This window comes from Globicephala melas, unplaced genomic scaffold (assembly GCF_963455315.2).
Source record: "Globicephala melas unplaced genomic scaffold, mGloMel1.2 SCAFFOLD_362, whole genome shotgun sequence".
Classification (NCBI taxonomy): Eukaryota; Metazoa; Chordata; class Mammalia; order Artiodactyla; family Delphinidae; genus Globicephala; species Globicephala melas.
The window spans coordinates 40,461-64,448 of NW_027207531.1; the positions used below are offsets into that span (position 1 = coordinate 40,461).

Sequence of the window (23,988 nt, forward strand, 5' to 3'; positions counted from 1 at the left end):
TGGCCCGAAGCCACCGGGAGCCACCATTGAGTCGCCACGGCCCCTCAGCCCCGGCAAGGCCACCCTTGCCCCCACACCCCCCGCCGACTCAGGACCCCGCCCCTGGTGGCCGGCAGGCCCGGGGAAGCGGCCCCTGCCCTCGATCCCGCTCCCGCACCCGGCCGCGGTGACACGCCAGAGGGGCGGGGTGGGGGTGGGGCTTTTGAAGGAGGGAGCTGTGGAGGGACACACCGGCACACAGGTGGCGGCGCCGGGGCTGGGCGCCGGTGGGGGCGGCCAGGTGCAGGTCGAGGGGCTCGCGGGCCGAAAGGACGGCAACTGGGCCCATGGCGGAGTCTGGGTCTGGAGGGCTCTGAGCCTCCATCCGCTCTGGTGCCTCGGGTCTACCGGCCCGACGCCTGGTAGCGCGACACCCCACCGGCCCACAGACGTAGCCTCCCCAGCTGTGCTCACAGCGAGTCCAACCGCAGCCTGCATCCCTCCACGGGACACTTGGATTACTCCCGCGATCCCCACGAGGTGCGGCACCCGGCGGCCGAATGGGCTGAGATCCTGCCCTTGCGGCGCCCTGTGGCCACCTCCGCCTCCCTCCCGGTACTGGCCGAGGCCTCGGACCAGCGGGCCCCGGCTCCCAGCTCAGCGCTGCTCCTCCGCCCCTCTCACCTCCTGCCCGACGTCCAGGCTACCGAGCACCCTCCACCCCCGCCCACCTTCATGCCACTCAGCCGGAACCCGGGAGGCAATGCCAACTACCAGGTGTATGACAGTCTGGTGCTGAAGCGGCAACCGCAGGAGGGCCAAGCGCGGGCCAACTCGCTGCTACCTTCCACCTCGGCCTCCAGGCCCTCTCTGCACGGGAGCCAGACTGGGAAAATGAACTTACCAGCAGCAAGTGGGGGCAGGGGCAGGGGGCGGCAGGGCATGGAGAGAGGAATAAAGAGCGCCAGAGTCCAGGAAACATTGGTGGTCTGTGGCTTGGAAGCGCCACTCCTTCTGCCAGCCTGGGTCCCTGCGCTTGGCTTCCTGCAATAAGAAGCCAGTGTCCCCTTCTTGGCCTGAGGGTCCCTTTGGTTTAGTGGCCACAGTTCTGCCAGCAGGCCCCTCCTGGTCCTATACCATGCACTAAGTACATCTGCAGCTGCAGACTCCAAACCCCTGGTCTCTGGGCACCTCCTCTGTGTCTCAGCTGTCCCTGTCCACAGAGAGCCTCATACAAGAAGTTGCTTCCAAACTGGGAGGTTCCACATCTGGGCAGGTCCAGCTCCAGGCCCAGTGAAGGGCATGAAGAAGGCTGAGGCTCTGGACTCCAGCCAGGCCTTCAGCAGGCCTCTGAGGCCAAGGTCTTCCTAGTCTCAAGAGGGGCCAAGAGACGCAATGTGTCATTTGAACAAGTGAGTCAGCGGGCGGTGAGCGAATGAATGACCGCTCGAGGGGATGTATGCCGGCCACCGGGCCCTGTTTGACTGTCCAGGCTCAGCTTACCTGACCCTGGTTACCAGGGAATGCCACTCTGGGCCCTCCTTTTCATCCCCCTCCCTCACTGTGACCTCACCACCTGCCCCATTATGACCCAGTCTGGCTCCCAGTTAAAACTGGAGGGCAGAGGGCCCAGGCAGTCCTGGGACCAACGGCCATGGGTGAGCGAAACTACTACCGAGCCGAGCCGTTCACTGGCCCCATCCCCAGGAAATGCCAGGAGCAAGGATACTCAATTCTTCTGATCCCGGTCAGCTTCATCTTGCTCAACGTGGGGATCAACATGGTGACTATGGTCAGGGCAGGATCTGTGCAGCGCGGTTGGGGGAGCCCTGGGGTCTTGAAGGGGCTGAGGTGGGAGGGCTGCTGGGGTGTGACCGGGACAAGGGTTGGATTTCAGGGCTCACCCTGCTCCCGGCCTCCCCCCTCCCCTTCTTCCCTCAACTCTGGAGGCATCTGAAGAGATTCTTGCGGGCACTTTTCAATCGTATTTTCCACAAAGGTGAGTGGGCGCCGGCGTGGGTTCAGGGGATGTGGGCCTGTCCCCTTTCTTCTATCCCTGCCTTGATTCTCAGCCCCTCAGGAACCCAGGCCCTGACCCATCTCGCCTTTCCCCACAGACAAGCAAGCCAGCTGTGTAGGCACCCATCGCATGTGCATGCGCTGCTCCGTGGATCCCAAGAACCTGTGCTCAAGAGTTTCTTCCCACTTCTGCCATCGCCCAAGCTTCCTGCTCGGGCAGGTAAACCCACCTTGACTACTGCCTGCAGCGGGGCTCGGCGGGGGCGGAGCCGGCGGCCCCCCCGCCGCGGGCGAGTAAAGGAGAAGGCGGGCGGAGCGGGAGGCAAAAAGCCTACAGCACCCGGTATTCCCAGGCGGTCTCCCATCCAAGTACTAACCAGGCCCGACCCTGCTTAGCTTCCGAGATCAGACGAGATCGGGCGCGTTCAGGGTGGTATGGCCGTAGACGGGGGCGGGGGGCCGCGGGCGGCCTCTTGAGGCCCAGTTTCGCTGGCGCTGGCGCCTTAACGCCAGCCTGGCGGCCGGCCCGCCCCGGCAGGGCCCCCTCGCCCGCCCAGGCAGGGGCAACGGAGGTCTCGGGTATCGGGCGGCGGCGGAGGGTTTGGCGACCACCTCCCAGCCCAGGGCGGCCGTGACCCAGCAAACCCTTCGGCGCTTGGCGCCCCGCCCAAGATCCCGCACGTCGCTCACAGGGACGTGGCCCCGGAGGCTTCAGGGCCCGGGGCCCGCGGTCCCTTGGGCATCGGCCCTGCCCGCCCACGCGGCCCTAGGCGCAGCCCGGCCGCAGCCCGGGCCGGCCCTCCTGCCCGACAGCAGCTGGCCCGAAGCCACTGGGAGCCACCATTGAGTCGCCACGGCCCCTCAGCCCCGGCAAGGCCACCCTTGCCCCCACACCCCCCGCCGAGCTCAGGACCCCGCCCCTGGTGGCCGGCAGGCCCGGGGAAGCGGCCCCTGCCCTCGATCCCGCTCCCGCACCCGGCCGCGGTGACACGCCAGAGGGGCGGGGTGGGGGGGGCTTTTGTCGGAGGGAGCTGTGGAGGGACACACCGGCACACAGGTGGCGGCGCCGGGGCTGGGCGCCGGTGGGGGCGGCCAGGTGCAGGTCGAGGGGCTCGCGGGCCGAAAGGACGGCAACTGGGCCCGCGGCGGAGTCTGGGTCCGGGCCAGCCACCCCGGGAGCGTCTGGGGTGCGCCTGCCTTCCAGGGCCGCCTTCTGGCCGCCTGGCCGGCCGGGCCGGCGGGGAGCGACCCCGCCGGCGCGCGCCGTGGTGGGAGGGGCCTGAGGAGGTGGGGCCTGCAGCGGGGCCCGGCGGGGGCGGAGCCGGCGGCCCCCGCCGCGGGCGAGTAAAGGAGAAGGCGGGCGGAGCGGGAGGCAAAAAGCCTACAGCACCCGGTATTCCCAGGCGGTCTCCCATCCAAGTACTAACCAGGCCCGACCCTGCTTAGCTTCCGAGATCAGACGAGATCGGGCGCGTTCAGGGTGGTATGGCCGTAGACGGGGGCGGGGGGCCGCGGGCGGCCTCTTGAGGCCCAGTTTCGCTGGCGCTGGCGCCTTAACGCCAGCCTGGCGGCCGGCCCGCCCCGGCAGGGCCCCCTCGCCCGCCCAGGCAGGGGCAACGGAGGTCTCGGGTATCGGGCGGCGGCGGAGGGTTTGGCGACCACCTCCCAGCCCAGGGCGGCCGTGACCCAGCAAACCCTTCGGCGCTTGGCGCCCCGCCCAAGATCCCGCACGTCGCTCACAGGGACGTGGCCCCGGAGGCTTCAGGGCCCGGGGCCCGCGGTCCCTTGGGCATCGGCCCTGCCCGCCCACGCGGCCCTAGGCGCAGCCCGGCCGCAGCCCGGGCCGGCCCTCCTGCCCGACAGCAGCTGGCCCGAAGCCACCGGGAGCCACCATTGAGTCGCCACGGCCCCTCAGCCCCGGCAAGGCCACCCTTGCCCCCACACCCCCCGCCGAGCTCAGGACCCCGCCCCTGGTGGCCGGCAGGTCCGGGGAAGCGGCCCCTGCCCTCGATCCCGCTCCCGCACCCGGCCGCGGTGACACGCCAGAGGGGCGGGGTGGGGGGGGGCTTTTGTCGGAGGGAGCTGTGGAGGGACACACCGGCACACAGGTGGCGGCGCCGGGGCTGGGCGCCGGTGGGGGCGGCCAGGTGCAGGTCGAGGGGCTCGCGGGCCGAAAGGACGGCAACTGGGCCCGCGGCGGAGTCTGGGTCTGGAGGGCTCTGAGCCTCCAGCCGCTCTGGTGCCTCGGGTCTACCGGCCCGACGCCTGGTAGCGCGACACCCCACCGGCCCACAGACGTAGCCTCCCCAGCTGTGCTCACAGCGAGTCCAACCGCAGCCTGCATCCCTCCACGGGACACTTGGATTACTCCCGCGATCCCCACGAGGTGCGGCACCCGGCGGCCGAATGGGCTGAGATCCTGCCCTTGCGGCGCCCTGTGGCCACCTCCGCCTCCCTCACGGTACTGGCCGAGGCCTCGGACCAGCGGGCCCCGGCTCCCAGCTCAGCGCTGCTCCTCCGCCCCTCTCACCTCCTGCCCGACGTCCAGGCTACCGAGCACCCTCCACCCCCGCCCACCTTCATGCCACTCAGCCGGAACCCGGGAGGCAATGCCAACTACCAGGTGTATGACAGTCTGGTGCTGAAGCGGCAACCGCAGGAGGGCCAAGCGCGGGCCAACTCGCTGCTACCTTCCACCTCGGCCTCCAGGCCCTCTCTGCACGGGAGCCAGACTGGGAAAATGAACTTACCAGCAGCAAGTGGGGGCAGGGGCAGGGGGCGGCAGGGCATGGAGAGAGGAATAAAGAGCGCCAGAGTCCAGGAAACATTGGTGGTCTGTGGCTTGGAAGCGCCACTCCTTCTGCCAGCCTGGGTCCCTGCGCTTGGCTTCCTGCAATAAGAAGCCAGTGTCCCCTTCTTGGCCTGAGGGTCCCTTTGGTTTAGTGGCCACAGTTCTGCCAGCAGGCCCCTCCTGGTCCTATACCATGCACTAAGTACATCTGCAGCTGCAGACTCCAAACCCCTGGTCTCTGGGCACCTCCTCTGTGTCTCAGCTGTCCCTGTCCACAGAGAGCCTCATACAAGAAGTTGCTTCCAAACTGGGAGGTTCCACATCTGGGCAGGTCCAGCTCCAGGCCCAGTGAAGGGCATGAAGAAGGCTGAGGCTCTGGACTCCAGCCAGGCCTTCAGCAGGCCTCTGAGGCCAAGGTCTTCCTAGTCTCAAGAGGGGCCAAGAGACGCAATGTGTCATTTGAACAAGTGAGTCAGCGGGCGGTCAGCGAATGAATGACCGCTCGAGGGGATGTATGCCGGCCACCGGGCCCTGTTTGACTGTCCAGGCTCAGCTTACCTGACCCTGGTTACCAGGGAATGCCACTCTGGGCCCTCCTTTTCATCCCCCTCCCTCACTGTGACCTCACCACCTGCCCCATTATGACCCAGTCTGGCTCCCAGTTAAAACTGGAGGGCAGAGGGCCCAGGCAGTCCTGGGACCAACGGCCATGGGTGAGCGAAACTACTACCGAGCCGAGCCGTTCACTGGCCCCATCCCCAGGAAATGCCAGGAGCAAGGATACTCAATTCTTCTGATCCCGGTCAGCTTCATCTTGCTCAACGTGGGGATCAACATGGTGACTACGGTCAGGGCAGGATCTGTGCAGCGCGGTTGGGGGAGCCCTGGGGTCTTGAAGGGGCTGAGGTGGGAGGGCTGCTGGGGTGTGACCGGGACAAGGGTTGGATTTCAGGGCTCACCCTGCTCCCGGCCTCCCCCCTCCCCTTCTTCCCTCAACTCTGGAGGCATCTGAAGAGATTCTTGCGGGCACTTTTCAATCGTATTTTCCACAAAGGTGAGTGGGCGCCGGCGTGGGTTCAGGGGATGTGGGCCTGTCCCCTTTCTTCTATCCCTGCCTTGATTCTCAGCCCCTCAGGAACCCAGGCCCTGACCCATCTCGCCTTTCCCCACAGACAAGCAAGCCAGCTGTGTAGGCACCCATCGCATGTGCATGCGCTGCTCCGTGGATCCCAAGAACCTGTGCTCAAGAGTTTCTTCCCACTTCTGCCATCGCCCAAGCTTCCTGCTCGGGCAGGTAAACCACCTTGACTACTGCCTGCAGCGGGGCTCGGCGGGGGCGGAGCCGGCGGCCCCCCCGCCGCGGGCGAGTAAAGGAGAAGGCGGGCGGAGCGGGAGGCAAAAAGCCTACAGCACCCGGTATTCCCAGGCGGTCTCCCATCCAAGTACTAACCAGGCCCGACCCTGCTTAGCTTCCGAGATCAGACGAGATCGGGCGCGTTCAGGGTGGTATGGCCGTAGACGGGGGCGGGGGGCCGCGGGCGGCCTCTTGAGGCCCAGTTTCGCTGGCGCTGGCGCCTTAACGCCAGCCTGGCGGCCGGCCCGCCCCGGCAGGGCCCCCTCGCCCGCCCAGGCAGGGGCAACGGAGGTTTCGGGTATCGGGCGGCGGCGGAGGGTTTGGCGACCACCTCCCAGCCCAGGGCGGCCGTGACCCAGCAAACCCTTCGGCGCTTGGCGCCCCGCCCAAGATCCCGCACGTCGCTCACAGGGACGTGGCCCCGGAGGCTTCAGGGCCCGGGGCCCGCGGTCCCTTGGGCATCGGCCCTGCCCGCCCACGCGGCCCTAGGCGCAGCCCGGCCGCAGCCCGGGCCGGCCCTCCTGCCCGACAGCAGCTGGCCCGAAGCCACTGGGAGCCACCATTGAGTCGCCACGGCCCCTCAGCCCCGGCAAGGCCACCCTTGCCCCCACACCCCCCGCCGAGCTCAGGACCCCGCCCCTGGTGGCCGGCAGGCCCGGGGAAGCGGCCCCTGCCCTCGATCCCGCTCCCGCACCCGGCCGCGGTGACACGCCAGAGGGGCGGGGTGGGGGGGGGCTTTTGTCAGAGGGAGCTGTGGAGGGACACACCGGCACACAGGTGGCGGCGCCGGGGCTGGGCGCCGGTGGGGGCGGCCAGGTGCAGGTCGAGGGGCTCGCGGGCCGAAAGGACGGCAACTGGGCCCGCGGCGGAGTCTGGGTCCGGGCCAGCCACCCCGGGAGCGTCTGGGGTGCGCCTGCCTTCCAGGGCCGCCTTCTGGCCGCCTGGCCGGCCGGGCCGGCGGGGAGCGACCCCGCCGGCGCGCGCCGTGGTGGGAGGGGCCTGAGGAGGTGGGGCCTGCAGCGGGGCCCGGCGGGGGCGGAGCCGGCGGCCCCCGCCGCGGGCGAGTAAAGGAGAAGGCGGGCGGAGCGGGAGGCAAAAAGCCTACAGCACCCGGTATTCCCAGGCGGTCTCCCATCCAAGTACTAACCAGGCCCGACCCTGCTTAGCTTCCGAGATCAGACGAGATCGGGCGCGTTCAGGGTGGTATGGCCGTAGACGGGGGCGGGGGGCCGCGGGCGGCCTCTTGAGGCCCAGTTTCGCTGGCGCTGGCGCCTTAACGCCAGCCTGGCGGCCGGCCCGCCCCGGCAGGGCCCCCTCGCCCGCCCAGGCAGGGGCAACGGAGGTCTCGGGTATCGGGCGGCGGCGGAGGGTTTGGCGACCACCTCCCAGCCCAGGGCGGCCGTGACCCAGCAAACCCTTCGGCGCTTGGCGCCCCGCCCAAGATCCCGCACGTCGCTCACAGGGACGTGGCCCCGGAGGCTTCAGGGCCCGGGGCCCGCGGTCCCTTGGGCATCGGCCCTGCCCGCCCACGCGGCCCTAGGCGCAGCCCGGCCGCAGCCCGGGCCGGCCCTCCTGCCCGACAGCAGCTGGCCCGAAGCCACCGGGAGCCACCATTGAGTCGCCACGGCCCCTCAGCCCCGGCAAGGCCACCCTTGCCCCCACACCCCCCGCCGAGCTCAGGACCCCGCCCCTGGTGGCCGGCAGGCCCGGGGAAGCGGCCCCTGCCCTCGATCCCGCTCCCGCACCCGGCCGCGGTGACACGCCAGAGGGGCGGGGTGGGGGGGGGCTTTTGTCGGAGGGAGCTGTGGAGGGACACACCGGCACACAGGTGGCGGCGCCGGGGTTGGGCGCCGGTGGGGGCGGCCAGGTGCAGGTCGAGGGGCTCGCGGGCCGAAAGGACGGCAACTGGGCCCGCGGCGGAGTCTGGGTCCGGGCCAGCCACCCCGGGAGCGTCTGGGGTGCGGCTGCCTTCCAGGGCCGCCTTCTGGCCGCCTGGCCGGCCGGGCCGGCGGGGAGCGACCCCGCCGGCGCGCGCCGTGGTGGGAGGGGCCTGAGGAGGTGGGGCCTGCAGCGGGGCCCGGCGGGGGCGGAGCCGGCGACCCCGCCGCGGGCGAGTAAAGGAGAAGGCGGGCGGAGCGGGAGGCAAAAAGCCTACAGCACCCGGTATTCCCAGGCGGTCTCCCATCCAAGTACTAACCAGGCCCGACCCTGCTTAGCTTCCGAGATCAGACGAGATCGGGCGCGTTCAGGGTGGTATGGCCGTAGACGGGGGCGGGGGGCCGCGGGCGGCCTCTTGAGGCCCAGTTTCGCTGGCGCTGGCGCCTTAACGCCAGCCTGGCGGCCGGCCCGCCCCGGCAGGGCCCCCTCGCCCGCCCAGGCAGGGGCAACGGAGGTCTCGGGTATCGGGCGGCGGCGGAGGGTTTGGCGACCACCTCCCAGCCCAGGGCGGCCGTGACCCAGCAAACCCTTCGGCGCTTGGCGCCCCGCCCAAGATCCCGCACGTCGCTCACAGGGACGTGGCCCCGGAGGCTTCAGGGCCCGGGGCCCGCGGTCCCTTGGGCATCGGCCCTGCCCGCCCACGCGGCCCTAGGCGCAGCCCGGCCGCAGCCCGGGCCGGCCCTCCTGCCCGACAGCAGCTGGCCCGAAGCCACCGGGAGCCACCAATGAGTCGCCACGGCCCCTCAGCCCCGGCAAGGCCACCCTTGCCCCCACACCCCCCGCCGAGCTCAGGACCCCGCCCCTGGTGGCCGGCAGGCCCGGGGAAGCGGCCCCTGCCCTCGATCCCGCTCCCGCACCCGGCCGCGGTGACACGCCAGAGGGGCGGGGTGGGGGGGGGCTTTTGTCGGAGGGAGCTGTGGAGGGACACACCGGCACACAGGTGGCGGCGCCGGGGCTGGGCGCCGGTGGGGGCGGCCAGGTGCAGGTCGAGGGGCTCGCGGGCCGAAAGGACGGCAACTGGGCCCGCGGCGGAGTCTGGGTCCGGGCCAGCCACCCCGGGAGCGTCTGGGGTGCGCCTGCCTTCCAGGGCCGCCTTCTGGCCGCCTGGCCGGCCGGGCCGGCGGGGAGCGACCCCGCCGGCGCGCGCCGTGGTGGGAGGGGCCTGAGGAGGTGGGGCCTGCAGCGGGGCCCGGCGGGGGCGGAGCCGGCGGCCCCCGCCGCGGGCGAGTAAAGGAGAAGGCGGGCGGAGCGGGAGGCAAAAAGCCTACAGCACCCGGTATTCCCAGGCGGTCTCCCATCCAAGTACTAACCAGGCCCGACCCTGCTTAGCTTCCGAGATCAGACGAGATCGGGCGCGTTCAGGGTGGTATGGCCGTAGACGGGGGCGGGGGGCCGCGGGCGGCCTCTTGAGGCCCAGTTTCGCTGGCGCTGGCGCCTTAACGCCAGCCTGGCGGCCGGCCCGCCCCGGCAGGGCCCCCTCGCCCGCCCAGGCAGGGGCAACGGAGGTCTCGGGTATCGGGCGGCGGCGGAGGGTTTGGCGACCACCTCCCAGCCCAGGGCGGCCGTGACCCAGCAAACCCTTCGGCGCTTGGCGCCCCGCCCAAGATCCCGCACGTCGCTCACAGGGACGTGGCCCCGGAGGCTTCAGGGCCCGGGGCCCGCGGTCCCTTGGGCATCGGCCCTGCCCGCCCACGCGGCCCTAGGCGCAGCCCGGCCGCAGCCCGGGCCGGCCCTCCTGCCCGACAGCAGCTGGCCCGAAGCCACCGGGAGCCACCATTGAGTCGCCACGGCCCCTCAGCCCCGGCAAGGCCACCCTTGCCCCCACACCCCCCGCCGACTCAGGACCCCGCCCCTGGTGGCCGGCAGGCCCGGGGAAGCGGCCCCTGCCCTCGATCCCGCTCCCGCACCCGGCCGCGGTGACACGCCAGAGGGGCGGGGTGGGGGTGGGGCTTTTGAAGGAGGGAGCTGTGGAGGGACACACCGGCACACAGGTGGCGGCGCCGGGGCTGGGCGCCGGTGGGGGCGGCCAGGTGCAGGTCGAGGGGCTCGCGGGCCGAAAGGACGGCAACTGGGCCCATGGCGGAGTCTGGGTCTGGAGGGCTCTGAGCCTCCATCCGCTCTGGTGCCTCGGGTCTACCGGCCCGACGCCTGGTAGCGCGACACCCCACCGGCCCACAGACGTAGCCTCCCCAGCTGTGCTCACAGCGAGTCCAACCGCAGCCTGCATCCCTCCACGGGACACTTGGATTACTCCCGCGATCCCCACGAGGTGCGGCACCCGGCGGCCGAATGGGCTGAGATCCTGCCCTTGCGGCGCCCTGTGGCCACCTCCGCCTCCCTCCCGGTACTGGCCGAGGCCTCGGACCAGCGGGCCCCGGCTCCCAGCTCAGCGCTGCTCCTCCGCCCCTCTCACCTCCTGCCCGACGTCCAGGCTACCGAGCACCCTCCACCCCCGCCCACCTTCATGCCACTCAGCCGGAACCCGGGAGGCAATGCCAACTACCAGGTGTATGACAGTCTGGTGCTGAAGCGGCAACCGCAGGAGGGCCAAGCGCGGGCCAACTCGCTGCTACCTTCCACCTCGGCCTCCAGGCCCTCTCTGCACGGGAGCCAGACTGGGAAAATGAACTTACCAGCAGCAAGTGGGGGCAGGGGCAGGGGGCGGCAGGGCATGGAGAGAGGAATAAAGAGCGCCAGAGTCCAGGAAACATTGGTGGTCTGTGGCTTGGAAGCGCCACTCCTTCTGCCAGCCTGGGTCCCTGCGCTTGGCTTCCTGCAATAAGAAGCCAGTGTCCCCTTCTTGGCCTGAGGGTCCCTTTGGTTTAGTGGCCACAGTTCTGCCAGCAGGCCCCTCCTGGTCCTATACCATGCACTAAGTACATCTGCAGCTGCAGACTCCAAACCCCTGGTCTCTGGGCACCTCCTCTGTGTCTCAGCTGTCCCTGTCCACAGAGAGCCTCATACAAGAAGTTGCTTCCAAACTGGGAGGTTCCACATCTGGGCAGGTCCAGCTCCAGGCCCAGTGAAGGGCATGAAGAAGGCTGAGGCTCTGGACTCCAGCCAGGCCTTCAGCAGGCCTCTGAGGCCAAGGTCTTCCTAGTCTCAAGAGGGGCCAAGAGACGCAATGTGTCATTTGAACAAGTGAGTCAGCGGGCGGTGAGCGAATGAATGACCGCTCGAGGGGATGTATGCCGGCCACCGGGCCCTGTTTGACTGTCCAGGCTCAGCTTACCTGACCCTGGTTACCAGGGAATGCCACTCTGGGCCCTCCTTTTCATCCCCCTCCCTCACTGTGACCTCACCACCTGCCCCATTATGACCCAGTCTGGCTCCCAGTTAAAACTGGAGGGCAGAGGGCCCAGGCAGTCCTGGGACCAACGGCCATGGGTGAGCGAAACTACTACCGAGCCGAGCCGTTCACTGGCCCCATCCCCAGGAAATGCCAGGAGCAAGGATACTCAATTCTTCTGATCCCGGTCAGCTTCATCTTGCTCAACGTGGGGATCAACATGGTGACTATGGTCAGGGCAGGATCTGTGCAGCGCGGTTGGGGGAGCCCTGGGGTCTTGAAGGGGCTGAGGTGGGAGGGCTGCTGGGGTGTGACCGGGACAAGGGTTGGATTTCAGGGCTCACCCTGCTCCCGGCCTCCCCCCTCCCCTTCTTCCCTCAACTCTGGAGGCATCTGAAGAGATTCTTGCGGGCACTTTTCAATCGTATTTTCCACAAAGGTGAGTGGGCGCCGGCGTGGGTTCAGGGGATGTGGGCCTGTCCCCTTTCTTCTATCCCTGCCTTGATTCTCAGCCCCTCAGGAACCCAGGCCCTGACCCATCTCGCCTTTCCCCACAGACAAGCAAGCCAGCTGTGTAGGCACCCATCGCATGTGCATGCGCTGCTCCGTGGATCCCAAGAACCTGTGCTCAAGAGTTTCTTCCCACTTCTGCCATCGCCCAAGCTTCCTGCTCGGGCAGGTAAACCCACCTTGACTACTGCCTGCAGCGGGGCTCGGCGGGGGCGGAGCCGGCGGCCCCCCCGCCGCGGGCGAGTAAAGGAGAAGGCGGGCGGAGCGGGAGGCAAAAAGCCTACAGCACCCGGTATTCCCAGGCGGTCTCCCATCCAAGTACTAACCAGGCCCGACCCTGCTTAGCTTCCGAGATCAGACGAGATCGGGCGCGTTCAGGGTGGTATGGCCGTAGACGGGGGCGGGGGGCCGCGGGCGGCCTCTTGAGGCCCAGTTTCGCTGGCGCTGGCGCCTTAACGCCAGCCTGGCGGCCGGCCCGCCCCGGCAGGGCCCCCTCGCCCGCCCAGGCAGGGGCAACGGAGGTCTCGGGTATCGGGCGGCGGCGGAGGGTTTGGCGACCACCTCCCAGCCCAGGGCGGCCGTGACCCAGCAAACCCTTCGGCGCTTGGCGCCCCGCCCAAGATCCCGCACGTCGCTCACAGGGACGTGGCCCCGGAGGCTTCAGGGCCCGGGGCCCGCGGTCCCTTGGGCATCGGCCCTGCCCGCCCACGCGGCCCTAGGCGCAGCCCGGCCGCAGCCCGGGCCGGCCCTCCTGCCCGACAGCAGCTGGCCCGAAGCCACTGGGAGCCACCATTGAGTCGCCACGGCCCCTCAGCCCCGGCAAGGCCACCCTTGCCCCCACACCCCCCGCCGAGCTCAGGACCCCGCCCCTGGTGGCCGGCAGGCCCGGGGAAGCGGCCCCTGCCCTCGATCCCGCTCCCGCACCCGGCCGCGGTGACACGCCAGAGGGGCGGGGTGGGGGGGGCTTTTGTCGGAGGGAGCTGTGGAGGGACACACCGGCACACAGGTGGCGGCGCCGGGGCTGGGCGCCGGTGGGGGCGGCCAGGTGCAGGTCGAGGGGCTCGCGGGCCGAAAGGACGGCAACTGGGCCCGCGGCGGAGTCTGGGTCCGGGCCAGCCACCCCGGGAGCGTCTGGGGTGCGCCTGCCTTCCAGGGCCGCCTTCTGGCCGCCTGGCCGGCCGGGCCGGCGGGGAGCGACCCCGCCGGCGCGCGCCGTGGTGGGAGGGGCCTGAGGAGGTGGGGCCTGCAGCGGGGCCCGGCGGGGGCGGAGCCGGCGGCCCCCGCCGCGGGCGAGTAAAGGAGAAGGCGGGCGGAGCGGGAGGCAAAAAGCCTACAGCACCCGGTATTCCCAGGCGGTCTCCCATCCAAGTACTAACCAGGCCCGACCCTGCTTAGCTTCCGAGATCAGACGAGATCGGGCGCGTTCAGGGTGGTATGGCCGTAGACGGGGGCGGGGGGCCGCGGGCGGCCTCTTGAGGCCCAGTTTCGCTGGCGCTGGCGCCTTAACGCCAGCCTGGCGGCCGGCCCGCCCCGGCAGGGCCCCCTCGCCCGCCCAGGCAGGGGCAACGGAGGTCTCGGGTATCGGGCGGCGGCGGAGGGTTTGGCGACCACCTCCCAGCCCAGGGCGGCCGTGACCCAGCAAACCCTTCGGCGCTTGGCGCCCCGCCCAAGATCCCGCACGTCGCTCACAGGGACGTGGCCCCGGAGGCTTCAGGGCCCGGGGCCCGCGGTCCCTTGGGCATCGGCCCTGCCCGCCCACGCGGCCCTAGGCGCAGCCCGGCCGCAGCCCGGGCCGGCCCTCCTGCCCGACAGCAGCTGGCCCGAAGCCACCGGGAGCCACCATTGAGTCGCCACGGCCCCTCAGCCCCGGCAAGGCCACCCTTGCCCCCACACCCCCCGCCGAGCTCAGGACCCCGCCCCTGGTGGCCGGCAGGTCCGGGGAAGCGGCCCCTGCCCTCGATCCCGCTCCCGCACCCGGCCGCGGTGACACGCCAGAGGGGCGGGGTGGGGGGGGGCTTTTGTCGGAGGGAGCTGTGGAGGGACACACCGGCACACAGGTGGCGGCGCCGGGGCTGGGCGCCGGTGGGGGCGGCCAGGTGCAGGTCGAGGGGCTCGCGGGCCGAAAGGACGGCAACTGGGCCCGCGGCGGAGTCTGGGTCTGGAGGGCTCTGAGCCTCCAGCCGCTCTGGTGCCTCGGGTCTACCGGCCCGACGCCTGGTAGCGCGACACCCCACCGGCCCACAGACGTAGCCTCCCCAGCTGTGCTCACAGCGAGTCCAACCGCAGCCTGCATCCCTCCACGGGACACTTGGATTACTCCCGCGATCCCCACGAGGTGCGGCACCCGGCGGCCGAATGGGCTGAGATCCTGCCCTTGCGGCGCCCTGTGGCCACCTCCGCCTCCCTCACGGTACTGGCCGAGGCCTCGGACCAGCGGGCCCCGGCTCCCAGCTCAGCGCTGCTCCTCCGCCCCTCTCACCTCCTGCCCGACGTCCAGGCTACCGAGCACCCTCCACCCCCGCCCACCTTCATGCCACTCAGCCGGAACCCGGGAGGCAATGCCAACTACCAGGTGTATGACAGTCTGGTGCTGAAGCGGCAACCGCAGGAGGGCCAAGCGCGGGCCAACTCGCTGCTACCTTCCACCTCGGCCTCCAGGCCCTCTCTGCACGGGAGCCAGACTGGGAAAATGAACTTACCAGCAGCAAGTGGGGGCAGGGGCAGGGGGCGGCAGGGCATGGAGAGAGGAATAAAGAGCGCCAGAGTCCAGGAAACATTGGTGGTCTGTGGCTTGGAAGCGCCACTCCTTCTGCCAGCCTGGGTCCCTGCGCTTGGCTTCCTGCAATAAGAAGCCAGTGTCCCCTTCTTGGCCTGAGGGTCCCTTTGGTTTAGTGGCCACAGTTCTGCCAGCAGGCCCCTCCTGGTCCTATACCATGCACTAAGTACATCTGCAGCTGCAGACTCCAAACCCCTGGTCTCTGGGCACCTCCTCTGTGTCTCAGCTGTCCCTGTCCACAGAGAGCCTCATACAAGAAGTTGCTTCCAAACTGGGAGGTTCCACATCTGGGCAGGTCCAGCTCCAGGCCCAGTGAAGGGCATGAAGAAGGCTGAGGCTCTGGACTCCAGCCAGGCCTTCAGCAGGCCTCTGAGGCCAAGGTCTTCCTAGTCTCAAGAGGGGCCAAGAGACGCAATGTGTCATTTGAACAAGTGAGTCAGCGGGCGGTGAGCGAATGAATGACCGCTCGAGGGGATGTATGCCGGCCACCGGGCCCTGTTTGACTGTCCAGGCTCAGCTTACCTGACCCTGGTTACCAGGGAATGCCACTCTGGGCCCTCCTTTTCATCCCCCTCCCTCACTGTGACCTCACCACCTGCCCCATTATGACCCAGTCTGGCTCCCAGTTAAAACTGGAGGGCAGAGGGCCCAGGCAGTCCTGGGACCAACGGCCATGGGTGAGCGAAACTACTACCGAGCCGAGCCGTTCACTGGCCCCATCCCCAGGAAATGCCAGGAGCAAGGATACTCAATTCTTCTGATCCCGGTCAGCTTCATCTTGCTCAACGTGGGGATCAACATGGTGACTACGGTCAGGGCAGGATCTGTGCAGCGCGGTTGGGGGAGCCCTGGGGTCTTGAAGGGGCTGAGGTGGGAGGGCTGCTGGGGTGTGACCGGGACAAGGGTTGGATTTCAGGGCTCACCCTGCTCCCGGCCTCCCCCCTCCCCTTCTTCCCTCAACTCTGGAGGCATCTGAAGAGATTCTTGCGGGCACTTTTCAATCGTATTTTCCACAAAGGTGAGTGGGCGCCGGCGTGGGTTCAGGGGATGTGGGCCTGTCCCCTTTCTTCTATCCCTGCCTTGATTCTCAGCCCCTCAGGAACCCAGGCCCTGACCCATCTCGCCTTTCCCCACAGACAAGCAAGCCAGCTGTGTAGGCACCCATCGCATGTGCATGCGCTGCTCCGTGGATCCCAAGAACCTGTGCTCAAGAGTTTCTTCCCACTTCTGCCATCGCCCAAGCTTCCTGCTCGGGCAGGTAAACCACCTTGACTACTGCCTGCAGCGGGGCTCGGCGGGGGCGGAGCCGGCGGCCCCCCCGCCGCGGGCGAGTAAAGGAGAAGGCGGGCGGAGCGGGAGGCAAAAAGCCTACAGCACCCGGTATTCCCAGGCGGTCTCCCATCCAAGTACTAACCAGGCCCGACCCTGCTTAGCTTCCGAGATCAGACGAGATCGGGCGCGTTCAGGGTGGTATGGCCGTAGACGGGGGCGGGGGGCCGCGGGCGGCCTCTTGAGGCCCAGTTTCGCTGGCGCTGGCGCCTTAACGCCAGCCTGGCGGCCGGCCCGCCCCGGCAGGGCCCCCTCGCCCGCCCAGGCAGGGGCAACGGAGGTTTCGGGTATCGGGCGGCGGCGGAGGGTTTGGCGACCACCTCCCAGCCCAGGGCGGCCGTGACCCAGCAAACCCTTCGGCGCTTGGCGCCCCGCCCAAGATCCCGCACGTCGCTCACAGGGACGTGGCCCCGGAGGCTTCAGGGCCCGGGGCCCGCGGTCCCTTGGGCATCGGCCCTGCCCGCCCACGCGGCCCTAGGCGCAGCCCGGCCGCAGCCCGGGCCGGCCCTCCTGCCCGACAGCAGCTGGCCCGAAGCCACTGGGAGCCACCATTGAGTCGCCACGGCCCCTCAGCCCCGGCAAGGCCACCCTTGCCCCCACACCCCCCGCCGAGCTCAGGACCCCGCCCCTGGTGGCCGGCAGGCCCGGGGAAGCGGCCCCTGCCCTCGATCCCGCTCCCGCACCCGGCCGCGGTGACACGCCAGAGGGGCGGGGTGGGGGGGGGCTTTTGTCAGAGGGAGCTGTGGAGGGACACACCGGCACACAGGTGGCGGCGCCGGGGCTGGGCGCCGGTGGGGGCGGCCAGGTGCAGGTCGAGGGGCTCGCGGGCCGAAAGGACGGCAACTGGGCCCGCGGCGGAGTCTGGGTCCGGGCCAGCCACCCCGGGAGCGTCTGGGGTGCGCCTGCCTTCCAGGGCCGCCTTCTGGCCGCCTGGCCGGCCGGGCCGGCGGGGAGCGACCCCGCCGGCGCGCGCCGTGGTGGGAGGGGCCTGAGGAGGTGGGGCCTGCAGCGGGGCCCGGCGGGGGCGGAGCCGGCGGCCCCCGCCGCGGGCGAGTAAAGGAGAAGGCGGGCGGAGCGGGAGGCAAAAAGCCTACAGCACCCGGTATTCCCAGGCGGTCTCCCATCCAAGTACTAACCAGGCCCGACCCTGCTTAGCTTCCGAGATCAGACGAGATCGGGCGCGTTCAGGGTGGTATGGCCGTAGACGGGGGCGGGGGGCCGCGGGCGGCCTCTTGAGGCCCAGTTTCGCTGGCGCTGGCGCCTTAACGCCAGCCTGGCGGCCGGCCCGCCCCGGCAGGGCCCCCTCGCCCGCCCAGGCAGGGGCAACGGAGGTCTCGGGTATCGGGCGGCGGCGGAGGGTTTGGCGACCACCTCCCAGCCCAGGGCGGCCGTGACCCAGCAAACCCTTCGGCGCTTGGCGCCCCGCCCAAGATCCCGCACGTCGCTCACAGGGACGTGGCCCCGGAGGCTTCAGGGCCCGGGGCCCGCGGTCCCTTGGGCATCGGCCCTGCCCGCCCACGCGGCCCTAGGCGCAGCCCGGCCGCAGCCCGGGCCGGCCCTCCTGCCCGACAGCAGCTGGCCCGAAGCCACCGGGAGCCACCATTGAGTCGCCACGGCCCCTCAGCCCCGGCAAGGCCACCCTTGCCCCCACACCCCCCGCCGAGCTCAGGACCCCGCCCCTGGTGGCCGGCAGGCCCGGGGAAGCGGCCCCTGCCCTCGATCCCGCTCCCGCACCCGGCCGCGGTGACACGCCAGAGGGGCGGGGTGGGGGGGGGCTTTTGTCGGAGGGAGCTGTGGAGGGACACACCGGCACACAGGTGGCGGCGCCGGGGTTGGGCGCCGGTGGGGGCGGCCAGGTGCAGGTCGAGGGGCTCGCGGGCCGAAAGGACGGCAACTGGGCCCGCGGCGGAGTCTGGGTCCGGGCCAGCCACCCCGGGAGCGTCTGGGGTGCGGCTGCCTTCCAGGGCCGCCTTCTGGCCGCCTGGCCGGCCGGGCCGGCGGGGAGCGACCCCGCCGGCGCGCGCCGTGGTGGGAGGGGCCTGAGGAGGTGGGGCCTGCAGCGGGGCCCGGCGGGGGCGGAGCCGGCGACCCCGCCGCGGGCGAGTAAAGGAGAAGGCGGGCGGAGCGGGAGGCAAAAAGCCTACAGCACCCGGTATTCCCAGGCGGTCTCCCATCCAAGTACTAACCAGGCCCGACCCTGCTTAGCTTCCGAGATCAGACGAGATCGGGCGCGTTCAGGGTGGTATGGCCGTAGACGGGGGCGGGGGGCCGCGGGCGGCCTCTTGAGGCCCAGTTTCGCTGGCGCTGGCGCCTTAACGCCAGCCTGGCGGCCGGCCCGCCCCGGCAGGGCCCCCTCGCCCGCCCAGGCAGGGGCAACGGAGGTCTCGGGTATCGGGCGGCGGCGGAGGGTTTGGCGACCACCTCCCAGCCCAGGGCGGCCGTGACCCAGCAAACCCTTCGGCGCTTGGCGCCCCGCCCAAGATCCCGCACGTCGCTCACAGGGACGTGGCCCCGGAGGCTTCAGGGCCCGGGGCCCGCGGTCCCTTGGGCATCGGCCCTGCCCGCCCACGCGGCCCTAGGCGCAGCCCGGCCGCAGCCCGGGCCGGCCCTCCTGCCCGACAGCAGCTGGCCCGAAGCCACCGGGAGCCACCAATGAGTCGCCACGGCCCCTCAGCCCCGGCAAGGCCACCCTTGCCCCCACACCCCCCGCCGAGCTCAGGACCCCGCCCCTGGTGGCCGGCAGGCCCGGGGAAGCGGCCCCTGCCCTCGATCCCGCTCCCGCACCCGGCCGCGGTGACACGCCAGAGGGGCGGGGTGGGGGGGGGCTTTTGTCGGAGGGAGCTGTGGAGGGACACACCGGCACACAGGTGGCGGCGCCGGGGCTGGGCGCCGGTGGGGGCGGCCAGGTGCAGGTCGAGGGGCTCGCGGGCCGAAAGGACGGCAACTGGGCCCGCGGCGGAGTCTGGGTCCGGGCCAGCCACCCCGGGAGCGTCTGGGGTGCGCCTGCCTTCCAGGGCCGCCTTCTGGCCGCCTGGCCGGCCGGGCCGGCGGGGAGCGACCCCGCCGGCGCGCGCCGTGGTGGGAGGGGCCTGAGGAGGTGGGGCCTGCAGCGGGGCCCGGCGGGGGCGGAGCCGGCGGCCCCCGCCGCGGGCGAGTAAAGGAGAAGGCGGGCGGAGCGGGAGGCAAAAAGCCTACAGCACCCGGTATTCCCAGGCGGTCTCCCATCCAAGTACTAACCAGGCCCGACCCTGCTTAGCTTCCGAGATCAGACGAGATCGGGCGCGTTCAGGGTGGTATGGCCGTAGACGGGGGCGGGGGGCCGCGGGCGGCCTCTTGAGGCCCAGTTTCGCTGGCGCTGGCGCCTTAACGCCAGCCTGGCGGCCGGCCCGCCCCGGCAGGGCCCCCTCGCCCGCCCAGGCAGGGGCAACGGAGGTCTCGGGTATCGGGCGGCGGCGGAGGGTTTGGCGACCACCTCCCAGCCCAGGGCGGCCGTGACCCAGCAAACCCTTCGGCGCTTGGCGCCCCGCCCAAGATCCCGCACGTCGCTCACAGGGACGTGGCCCCGGAGGCTTCAGGGCCCGGGGCCCGCGGTCCCTTGGGCATCGGCCCTGCCCGCCCACGCGGCCCTAGGCGCAGCCCGGCCGCAGCCCGGGCCGGCCCTCCTGCCCGACAGCAGCTGGCCCGAAGCCACCGGGAGCCACCATTGAGTCGCCACGGCCCCTCAGCCCCGGCAAGGCCACCCTTGCCCCCACACCCCCCGCCGAGCTCAGGACCCCGCCCCTGGTGGCCGGCAGGTCCGGGGAAGCGGCCCCTGCCCTCGATCCCGCTCCCGCACCCGGCCGCGGTGACACGCCAGAGGGGCGGGGTGGGGGGGGGCTTTTGTCGGAGGGAGCTGTGGAGGGACACACCGGCACACAGGTGGCGGCGCCGGGGCTGGGCGCCGGTGGGGGCGGCCAGGTGCAGGTCGAGGGGCTCGCGGGCCGAAAGGACGGCAACTGGGCCCGCGGCGGAGTCTGGGTCTGGAGGGCTCTGAGCCTCCAGCCGCTCTGGTGCCTCGGGTCTACCGGCCCGACGCCTGGTAGCGCGACACCCCACCGGCCCACAGACGTAGCCTCCCCAGCTGTGCTCACAGCGAGTCCAACCGCAGCCTGCATCCCTCCACGGGACACTTGGATTACTCCCGCGATCCCCACGAGGTGCGGCACCCGGCGGCCGAATGGGCTGAGATCCTGCCCTTGCGGCGCCCTGTGGCCACCTCCGCCTCCCTCACGGTACTGGCCGAGGCCTCGGACCAGCGGGCCCCGGCTCCCAGCTCAGCGCTGCTCCTCCGCCCCTCTCACCTCCTGCCCGACGTCCAGGCTACCGAGCACCCTCCACCCCCGCCCACCTTCATGCCACTCAGCCGGAACCCGGGAGGCAATGCCAACTACCAGGTGTATGACAGTCTGGTGCTGAAGCGGCAACCGCAGGAGGGCCAAGCGCGGGCCAACTCGCTGCTACCTTCCACCTCGGCCTCCAGGCCCTCTCTGCACGGGAGCCAGACTGGGAAAATGAACTTACCAGCAGCAAGTGGGGGCAGGGGCAGGGGGCGGCAGGGCATGGAGAGAGGAATAAAGAGCGCCAGAGTCCAGGAAACATTGGTGGTCTGTGGCTTGGAAGCGCCACTCCTTCTGCCAGCCTGGGTCCCTGCGCTTGGCTTCCTGCAATAAGAAGCCAGTGTCCCCTTCTTGGCCTGAGGGTCCCTTTGGTTTAGTGGCCACAGTTCTGCCAGCAGGCCCCTCCTGGTCCTATACCATGCACTAAGTACATCTGCAGCTGCAGACTCCAAACCCCTGGTCTCTGGGCACCTCCTCTGTGTCTCAGCTGTCCCTGTCCACAGAGAGCCTCATACAAGAAGTTGCTTCCAAACTGGGAGGTTCCACATCTGGGCAGGTCCAGCTCCAGGCCCAGTGAAGGGCATGAAGAAGGCTGAGGCTCTGGACTCCAGCCAGGCCTTCAGCAGGCCTCTGAGGCCAAGGTCTTCCTAGTCTCAAGAGGGGCCAAGAGACGCAATGTGTCATTTGAACAAGTGAGTCAGCGGGCGGTGAGCGAATGAATGACCGCTCGAGGGGATGTATGCCGGCCACCGGGCCCTGTTTGACTGTCCAGGCTCAGCTTACCTGACCCTGGTTACCAGGGAATGCCACTCTGGGCCCTCCTTTTCATCCCCCTCCCTCACTGTGACCTCACCACCTGCCCCATTATGACCCAGTCTGGCTCCCAGTTAAAACTGGAGGGCAGAGGGCCCAGGCAGTCCTGGGACCAACGGCCATGGGTGAGCGAAACTACTACCGAGCCGAGCCGTTCACTGGCCCCATCCCCAGGAAATGCCAGGAGCAAGGATACTCAATTCTTCTGATCCCGGTCAGCTTCATCTTGCTCAACGTGGGGATCAACATGGTGACTACGGTCAGGGCAGGATCTGTGCAGCGCGGTTGGGGGAGCCCTGGGGTCTTGAAGGGGCTGAGGTGGGAGGGCTGCTGGGGTGTGACCGGGACAAGGGTTGGATTTCAGGGCTCACCCTGCTCCCGGCCTCCCCCCTCCCCTTCTTCCCTCAACTCTGGAGGCATCTGAAGAGATTCTTGCGGGCACTTTTCAATCGTATTTTCCACAAAGGTGAGTGGGCGCCGGCGTGGGTTCAGGGGATGTGGGCCTGTCCCCTTTCTTCTATCCCTGCCTTGATTCTCAGCCCCTCAGGAACCCAGGCCCTGACCCATCTCGCCTTTCCCCACAGACAAGCAAGCCAGCTGTGTAGGCACCCATCGCATGTGCATGCGCTGCTCCGTGGATCCCAAGAACCTGTGCTCAAGAGTTTCTTCCCACTTCTGCCATCGCCCAAGCTTCCTGCTCGGGCAGGTAAACCACCTTGACTACTGCCTGCAGCGGGGCTCGGCGGGGGCGGAGCCGGCGGCCCCCCCGCCGCGGGCGAGTAAAGGAGAAGGCGGGCGGAGCGGGAGGCAAAAAGCCTACAGCACCCGGTATTCCCAGGCGGTCTCCCATCCAAGTACTAACCAGGCCCGACCCTGCTTAGCTTCCGAGATCAGACGAGATCGGGCGCGTTCAGGGTGGTATGGCCGTAGACGGGGGCGGGGGGCCGCGGGCGGCCTCTTGAGGCCCAGTTTCGCTGGCGCTGGCGCCTTAACGCCAGCCTGGCGGCCGGCCCGCCCCGGCAGGGCCCCCTCGCCCGCCCAGGCAGGGGCAACGGAGGTTTCGGGTATCGGGCGGCGGCGGAGGGTTTGGCGACCACCTCCCAGCCCAGGGCGGCCGTGACCCAGCAAACCCTTCGGCGCTTGGCGCCCCGCCCAAGATCCCGCACGTCGCTCACAGGGACGTGGCCCCGGAGGCTTCAGGGCCCGGGGCCCGCGGTCCCTTGGGCATCGGCCCTGCCCGCCCACGCGGCCCTAGGCGCAGCCCGGCCGCAGCCCGGGCCGGCCCTCCTGCCCGACAGCAGCTGGCCCGAAGCCACTGGGAGCCACCATTGAGTCGCCACGGCCCCTCAGCCCCGGCAAGGCCACCCTTGCCCCCACACCCCCCGCCGAGCTCAGGACCCCGCCCCTGGTGGCCGGCAGGCCCGGGGAAGCGGCCCCTGCCCTCGATCCCGCTCCCGCACCCGGCCGCGGTGACACGCCAGAGGGGCGGGGTGGGGGGGGGCTTTTGTCAGAGGGAGCTGTGGAGGGACACACCGGCACACAGGTGGCGGCGCCGGGGCTGGGCGCCGGTGGGGGCGGCCAGGTGCAGGTCGAGGGGCTCGCGGGCCGAAAGGACGGCAACTGGGCCCGCGGCGGAGTCTGGGTCCGGGCCAGCCACCCCGGGAGCGTCTGGGGTGCGCCTGCCTTCCAGGGCCGCCTTCTGGCCGCCTGGCCGGCCGGGCCGGCGGGGAGCGACCCCGCCGGCGCGCGCCGTGGTGGGAGGGGCCTGAGGAGGTGGGGCCTGCAGCGGGGCCCGGCGGGGGCGGAGCCGGCGGCCCCCGCCGCGGGCGAGTAAAGGAGAAGGCGGGCGGAGCGGGAGGCAAAAAGCCTACAGCACCCGGTATTCCCAGGCGGTCTCCCATCCAAGTACTAACCAGGCCCGACCCTGCTTAGCTTCCGAGATCAGACGAGATCGGGCGCGTTCAGGGTGGTATGGCCGTAGACGGGGGCGGGGGGCCGCGGGCGGCCTCTTGAGGCCCAGTTTCGCTGGCGCTGGCGCCTTAACGCCAGCCTGGCGGCCGGCCCGCCCCGGCAGGGCCCCCTCGCCCGCCCAGGCAGGGGCAACGGAGGTCTCGGGTATCGGGCGGCGGCGGAGGGTTTGGCGACCACCTCCCAGCCCAGGGCGGCCGTGACCCAGCAAACCCTTCGGCGCTTGGCGCCCCGCCCAAGATCCCGCACGTCGCTCACAGGGACGTGGCCCCGGAGGCTTCAGGGCCCGGGGCCCGCGGTCCCTTGGGCATCGGCCCTGCCCGCCCACGCGGCCCTAGGCGCAGCCCGGCCGCAGCCCGGGCCGGCCCTCCTGCCCGACAGCAGCTGGCCCGAAGCCACCGGGAGCCACCATTGAGTCGCCACGGCCCCTCAGCCCCGGCAAGGCCACCCTTGCCCCCACACCCCCCGCCGAGCTCAGGACCCCGCCCCTGGTGGCCGGCAGGCCCGGGGAAGCGGCCCCTGCCCTCGATCCCGCTCCCGCACCCGGCCGCGGTGACACGCCAGAGGGGCGGGGTGGGGGGGGGCTTTTGTCGGAGGGAGCTGTGGAGGGACACACCGGCACACAGGTGGCGGCGCCGGGGTTGGGCGCCGGTGGGGGCGGCCAGGTGCAGGTCGAGGGGCTCGCGGGCCGAAAGGACGGCAACTGGGCCCGCGGCGGAGTCTGGGTCCGGGCCAGCCACCCCGGGAGCGTCTGGGGTGCGGCTGCCTTCCAGGGCCGCCTTCTGGCCGCCTGGCCGGCCGGGCCGGCGGGGAGCGACCCCGCCGGCGCGCGCCGTGGTGGGAGGG

The 23,988-nt window shown here is 70.7% G+C and overlaps 14 non-coding genes across 14 annotated transcripts; all 14 read right to left on the reverse strand.

Annotated features, from left to right (window-relative positions):
- Nucleotides 1-2,326: 2,326 nt before the first annotated feature.
- On the reverse strand, nucleotides 2,327-2,445 carry LOC132595886 (5S ribosomal RNA). The gene has a single exon (XR_009561995.1). It is a non-coding gene; the product is annotated as a 5S ribosomal RNA (ribosomal RNA).
- Nucleotides 2,446-3,376: 931 nt separating this feature from the next.
- Nucleotides 3,377-3,495, reverse strand: LOC132595887 (5S ribosomal RNA). The gene has a single exon (XR_009561996.1). It is a non-coding gene; the product is annotated as a 5S ribosomal RNA (ribosomal RNA).
- Nucleotides 3,496-6,190: 2,695 nt separating this feature from the next.
- On the reverse strand, nucleotides 6,191-6,309 carry LOC132595888 (5S ribosomal RNA). The gene has a single exon (XR_009561997.1). It is a non-coding gene; the product is annotated as a 5S ribosomal RNA (ribosomal RNA).
- Nucleotides 6,310-7,241: 932 nt separating this feature from the next.
- Nucleotides 7,242-7,360, reverse strand: LOC132595889 (5S ribosomal RNA). Its single transcript, XR_009561998.1, has one exon. It is a non-coding gene; the product is annotated as a 5S ribosomal RNA (ribosomal RNA).
- Nucleotides 7,361-8,291: 931 nt separating this feature from the next.
- LOC132595890 (5S ribosomal RNA) lies at nucleotides 8,292-8,410 on the reverse strand. The gene has a single exon (XR_009561999.1). It is a non-coding gene; the product is annotated as a 5S ribosomal RNA (ribosomal RNA).
- A 932-nt stretch (nucleotides 8,411-9,342) lies between these two features.
- On the reverse strand, nucleotides 9,343-9,461 carry LOC132595891 (5S ribosomal RNA). Its single transcript, XR_009562000.1, has one exon. It is a non-coding gene; the product is annotated as a 5S ribosomal RNA (ribosomal RNA).
- Nucleotides 9,462-12,157: 2,696 nt separating this feature from the next.
- LOC132595893 (5S ribosomal RNA) lies at nucleotides 12,158-12,276 on the reverse strand. The gene has a single exon (XR_009562002.1). It is a non-coding gene; the product is annotated as a 5S ribosomal RNA (ribosomal RNA).
- A 931-nt stretch (nucleotides 12,277-13,207) lies between these two features.
- Nucleotides 13,208-13,326, reverse strand: LOC132595894 (5S ribosomal RNA). Its single transcript, XR_009562003.1, has one exon. It is a non-coding gene; the product is annotated as a 5S ribosomal RNA (ribosomal RNA).
- Nucleotides 13,327-16,021: 2,695 nt separating this feature from the next.
- On the reverse strand, nucleotides 16,022-16,140 carry LOC132595895 (5S ribosomal RNA). Its single transcript, XR_009562004.1, has one exon. It is a non-coding gene; the product is annotated as a 5S ribosomal RNA (ribosomal RNA).
- Nucleotides 16,141-17,072: 932 nt separating this feature from the next.
- On the reverse strand, nucleotides 17,073-17,191 carry LOC132595896 (5S ribosomal RNA). Its single transcript, XR_009562005.1, has one exon. It is a non-coding gene; the product is annotated as a 5S ribosomal RNA (ribosomal RNA).
- Nucleotides 17,192-18,122: 931 nt separating this feature from the next.
- On the reverse strand, nucleotides 18,123-18,241 carry LOC132595897 (5S ribosomal RNA). The gene has a single exon (XR_009562006.1). It is a non-coding gene; the product is annotated as a 5S ribosomal RNA (ribosomal RNA).
- A 932-nt stretch (nucleotides 18,242-19,173) lies between these two features.
- On the reverse strand, nucleotides 19,174-19,292 carry LOC132595898 (5S ribosomal RNA). Its single transcript, XR_009562007.1, has one exon. It is a non-coding gene; the product is annotated as a 5S ribosomal RNA (ribosomal RNA).
- Nucleotides 19,293-21,987: 2,695 nt separating this feature from the next.
- LOC132595899 (5S ribosomal RNA) lies at nucleotides 21,988-22,106 on the reverse strand. The gene has a single exon (XR_009562008.1). It is a non-coding gene; the product is annotated as a 5S ribosomal RNA (ribosomal RNA).
- A 932-nt stretch (nucleotides 22,107-23,038) lies between these two features.
- LOC132595900 (5S ribosomal RNA) lies at nucleotides 23,039-23,157 on the reverse strand. Its single transcript, XR_009562009.1, has one exon. It is a non-coding gene; the product is annotated as a 5S ribosomal RNA (ribosomal RNA).
- Nucleotides 23,158-23,988: the final 831 nt, after the last annotated feature.